This window comes from Chelonoidis abingdonii, chromosome 5, assembly GCF_003597395.2.
Source record: "Chelonoidis abingdonii isolate Lonesome George chromosome 5, CheloAbing_2.0, whole genome shotgun sequence".
In the NCBI taxonomy this organism is placed as follows: Eukaryota; Metazoa; Chordata; order Testudines; family Testudinidae; genus Chelonoidis; species Chelonoidis abingdonii.
Genome location: NC_133773.1, coordinates 90,397,652 through 90,403,316, shown reverse-complemented (window position 1 = coordinate 90,403,316; position 5,665 = coordinate 90,397,652). Strand labels below are relative to the sequence as shown.

At 45.6% G+C, this 5,665-nt stretch overlaps 1 pseudogene; it reads right to left on the bottom strand.

The window, feature by feature from the left end:
- Positions 1 to 4,567: 4,567 nt before the first annotated feature.
- On the bottom strand, positions 4,568 to 4,723 carry LOC142046948 (U4 spliceosomal RNA; annotated as a pseudogene).
- Positions 4,724 to 5,665: the final 942 nt, after the last annotated feature.

Here is a 5,665-nt window from a genome sequence, read left to right as displayed (position 1 = left end):
GTGCATATGCATTAGGATACAGTCTTCAATTACATGATCACATACTATTTTTCCCCACGGAATCCCTGCCTCAATCAGTGTCCTGTATAGTTACATTATTTCTTTATAGCCTTATCACTGAAGGTGTGGTTCATGGTTTATTTACTGCACACTATTCAAATCCTTCATTAAATACAGAATTATTAATTTCCTCATGAGCTTGCCTCTGCTGCTCTCAGTTTAGTGCCTAAGTCTTTAGAAATATTAATGCATTTATCTGCAGAACACTAAGGGAGGTGTGGGCCAAATACCATTTTTCAAATGGACAACAGACACAGAGATTAAATCCAAAAATATGAAAAGTGACAACTAATTTTGAGTGCCCAATTTGAAGCACATAGGACCTGATTTTTTATAATTAAATAGCATTTTATATGTTAAAATCACGGCTCCCATTGACTGCAGTTGCACTTGTGAGTGCTCAGCACTCCTGTAGATCAGCCCCCGGGGTTTCAAGTTGGACACCTAGAAAATAAAGAACACAAAATGAGTGGCCAAATGTGAAAAGATTTGGTTTAAGTGATTTGCCCAGACTCCCATGGGAATTCTGTGGCAGAAGCAGGGATATAATCCAATTCACCAGGGTGATACTCAAATGATTTACCCTTGAGACCCTCTTCTCTCTTCCTGCAGTCCCTGCCTCATTCATTGCACACCTTCTAACTAGTGCAACAAATAAGTCAGGGTTCCTACAGACACCAGCTTCATTCATTATGAAATCCTGGTTCATTCTCAGAACACAGTTTGTCCTCCTGTGCATTGAATGAGGCAGGGGTCCTGTCACAAACATAGAGCTAAGAGGAGCATAAAATCCCTCCTTTACCTGTAAAGAGTTAAGAAGCTTAAATAACCTGGTTGGCACTGACCAAAAGGACCAATAAGGGGAGAAGATACTTTCAAATCTAAGGTGGAAGGTTTTGCTTTGTGCTCTGTGTGGGTGCTCTCTCCAGAACAACGGGAGAGACCAAGCAAGTAATCCAGCTCCTACTGAAGTGATACATCTAATGTTACAGAAATAGTAGGTAATAACAAGGAAATGAGTTAGATTATCTTTGTTTTAGCTTGTGAATTTTCCCTGTGCGAAGAGGGAGGTTTATCCCTGTTTTTGTAACTTTGAAGTTTTGCCGAGAGGAGAACCCTCTGTGTTTTAAATCTTATTATTCTGTAAAATTACCTTCCATCCTGATTTTACAGAGGTGCTTCTTTTACTTTTTTTCTTTATAATAAAGTTCTGTTTTTTTTTAAGAATCTGATTAGTTTTTAGTGTCCTAAAAACCCCAGGGTCTGGTTTGTGCTCACCTTGTTTACCTATCTGGTTGGTAGATTATTCTCAAGCCTCCCCAGGAGAAGGGGTGAAAGGGCTTGTGGAGATATTTTGGGGAAACAGGAACTCCAAGTGGTCTTTTTCCTGAATCTTGTCTAACTCACTTGGTGGTGGCAAAAGTACTCCTCTAAGGACAAGGAAGGATTTTTGCCTTGGGGAAGTATTTAACTTAAACTGGTAGAAATAAGCTTAGGGGGTCTTTCATGCAGGTCCCTACATCTGTACCCCAGAGTTCAGACCCTGACAGGTCACACTGGGAAAAAAGTGTGATCACGTAATCAAAGACTACCAGAATGCATACCCAAAAAGACGCCAAATTAATGCTGCGTGAGCATCTTAATTCTGGCATTTCTTAACTATTGAGTGCTTGTATATGCATCCTTAATGTTCTTTAGGATTTCCTACTTAAAAAAACAAACAAATTAATTATATAGAACCATACTAATCTCTCACATGGGACATCAGCAGAGCTGGGATCTTTAGATCTACAGCATGGTCCTCTACCACTTGAGCTAATGGAGCTGATAGCAATAGAATGCTGTTTGCTTCTATGTGGACCTACCACTAGAGGGTGATGGAGACATCCCATTTGGCAGTAGGTTTCTCAGCTATGTGCTAGCGAGCAAGGCAATGCTGAAACTCAGGCCAGGTCTACACTGCGACTTTAAATCGGTTTAATGGCCGATATACCGATTTAACGCTGTATCCGTTCACATGACGTCGTCATTAATATCGATTTTACCGCCTCCTTAAATCGATTTCGGAACTCCTCCCAAACGAGAGGAGTAGCGCTATAGCTAAACATCGACTAGTGATGATCGATTAGTGATCACTCGTAGGTTGTGAGACGGAAATCCGACGTTATTAGGCCTCGCGGCGGCATCCAGAGTGCTGCAGTGACCGTCTTGGACAGCATCTGAACTCGGATGCAAGCGGTGCAGGTAAACAGGAAAAGCCCGGAACTTTTGAATTGCATTTCCTGCTTGCAGCGTGGAGCTCTGATCAGCACGGCTGCGATGCATCTGAAATCCCGGAGAAAGAGCTTCAGCATGGACCGTACGGGAGATACTAGGTCTGATCGCTGTATGGGGAGACAAATCTGTTGTATCCAGCTCCGTTACAGAACACGAAAACGCCAAAGCGTTTGAATAAAAAACTGCAGGATACACAGCGCTGCGTGACAAGCGTAACGGGAAGCCAGAGACTCAAATGGACGCTCATGAAGGGAGGGAGGGGGTACTGAGGACTCCAGCTATCCCACAGTCCCCACAGCAGTCTATGAAAATTATTTGCATTATTGGCAGAGCTCCCAATGTCTGTAGGGTCAAACACAGTGTCTGGCGTGGTTCAGGGAACAGCTCCTCAGTTTTTATTTCCCCCCCTCCACAACGTGAAAAAAAAGGGTAAGAAATCATTCCTTGACTACTTTCTATGTCACCCTATGTGTACTGAATGCTGCTGGTAGACGGGACGCTACAGCACTGAAGAGCAGTATCGCTCCTCTCCATCTCCTCCTCTCTGGTGGTAGACAGTTCTGCAGGACTGCCCACCATCCAGGAGAACCGCCTAACTGCTTAACATCGAGGGCAACATTGCTACCGCTAGCAGCAGTAGATAGGACAGAACGGCTAATAACAAGCTTAATCATTGAAACTTGGGGCTCAAAATTTTTGCAATCACATTTGGGATTGACTCGCTTGGCAATGAGTCAATTCCTCCCTTATGGTATCTAAAAATAGAGTCCATTCTGCCTGGACTGTCATAGCCCGGAGGCTGCCTCCAAGTGCCTCCCCCCGACATCATTTTCTCTCACTAACAAGTCTCTGTTTCTTATTCTGGTATTCCTTAATACTTCATGACACAAACGGGGGAGGGGAAATGACACGGTAGCCCAGGAAGGTTGAGGGAGGAGGAAAGCAACGGGTGCGCTTCTTGCAGGGGCACACCCCTGTGAATACTGACACGGAGCACCTGTGCTCTCTGATACACTGGATCTCTGTTACACTTGCCTATTATTCTAGGCAGGACAGTGCACCACTGACCGCTCTGGTCCGCAATCCGAACTCGGATGCGGAGTGCCGGTAAACAGGGAAATCCCCGAGAGCTTTACAGTGACATTTCCTGCTTTCACGTGTCCAGCTCTGATCACCACGGGTGGCGATGCAGTTCAAATGCAAAAGTATCTCCTGCATTGAACCTTACGGGAGATAGCAGATGTTATCGCTGTATGGTGAGACAAATCTCTTTTATCAGAGCTCCGTTAAAGAACAGGAAATGCCAAAGCCTTTGAAAAAATAAACTACAGGATACACAGCGGTGCGTGACAACAGTAACGGGAAGCCAGACACTCAAACGGATGGTCATGGAGGGAGGGAGGGGGTAATGAGGACTACAGCTACCAGTCTCCACAGCGGTCTCTGAAAAATATTTGCATTTTTGGCTGCGTGCCCAATGTCTGCAGCGTAATACACGGTGTCTTGCGTGGTTCACGGAACAGCTCGTCAGTTTTTTCCCCCCCTCCAGCACGGTAAAAAAAAGTGAAATAAATAATTCCTTGAGTACTGTAAATGTCACCCTCTGTGTACTGAATGCTGCTGGCAGACGCGATGCTGCTGCGGTGAAGAGCAGTATCCGCTCCTCTGCCCCTCCCCAGGGGTAGACGGCTGCCCAGTGATTGCTCCTGGCTGAGTGTGGCCGGGGGCTCCGGGGTGAAAATGGGAATGACTCCCTTTTTCTGACAGTGAATGGTACAGAACGCTGGTAACTGTCTTCATCTTATCACCTGGGGGCTGAGCTTCATCAGACCCCTTCCTCTCTTGCGTAAAGAAAAGATTCTGAACTGCATGGACTGTCATAGCCCATGGTGGCTCCCTCCCCCTCATTTGATCTCAGTAACTACTCTGTGATTCTTATTCATGCATTCTTCATAACATCATGCCAACAATGGGGGGGGGCACTGCTGTGGTAGCCCAGGTAGGTGGGAAGCAACGGTTGCGTTACTTGCAGCGGCTCCCTCTGTGAATATACTGATGCGGAGCAGCTGTGCTGTGCTACACTGATTTTAATACACTGTATCCTATTCTTGTCTGGACTGACTCTATTTTTATTAACCGTAAAGGGCAGGATTGACCCAGTCCCAAGTGAGTTAATCCCCATTTTCCTTTCAAAAATTTACACAGGGTTATTATCCGTTCTGTCCCATTTACTGGTGAGTGTAACAAAAAGAGGGGAGATGGTAACAGTTTCTGCTGTTTCCTAGTACTGTACCATCTACCACCAGGAAAGGAGCAGATTTTCAAGTAGCAATAATCACACCTCAGATTAACTTCATTGGTTATGATACTGCCACTGTGCAAAGCTCTAATGCTCTCAGTGCTGCAGATTCGCCTCTGTCAGTAGCATTCAGTAAAAAGAGGGTGACATTGTAAGTACTCAAGGATTGCTTTATTTAACTTTCATTTCTCGTGCTGGGGTAGGGGAAGGAAACTGAATAGCTGTTCCGTGAACCATAAAAGACACCGTGTTGTAAGCTACAGACACTGGGCGCTAAGCCAAGAATGCAAATAGTTTTAAGAGACTGCTGAGGACTGTGGGAGCGGGAGTCCTCAGCACCCCGTTCTGTCCTCCATGATCCCCGGCCCCTGATGCAAATGTTAATGGTCACGGGGGGTTCTGGGTAAATGTCGTCAGTCATTCCTTGCTCCGGGAAAACATCAGCAGACAGTCCTTTTCGCACATTTTTCTCCTGGATTGCCCTTGCAGAAACAATAGCACGGCAGCACTAGAGACCGTCGGCTTTTTGTTTTTCCCGTCACCATTTGTGTACTAGATGCCGTGGAGACAGAGGCGACACTCGAGCGCTACACACACCAGCATTCAATTGCTTTTGCAATGATAGCAGAGATGGTTACCAGTCGTTCTGTACCGTCTACTGCCAGAGAAAACTGGCAATGACATGACGGTTATCTCTCCTTCTCTAAACTGTCCGCTGCTATCATGAGTGCCCCTGGCTAAAATCAGCCGGGGGCGCAACGCAAAAGCAAACTTGGGATTGACTCACTGGCCACTGAGTCAATCCCTCCCTTATGCTGTCTAAAAATAGAGTCAGTCCTGACTACTACAAGAAGAGTCAAAGCAGCAGAGAATCCTGTGGCACCTTACAGACTAACAGACGTCTGTTAGTCTATAAGTGCCACAGGATTCTCTGCTGCTTTTACAGATCCAGACTAACACGGCTACTCCTCTGAAGGAAGAGTCAAGTGTATTAGAAGAGCGCAGCTACTCCATGGCTGTATTAACAGG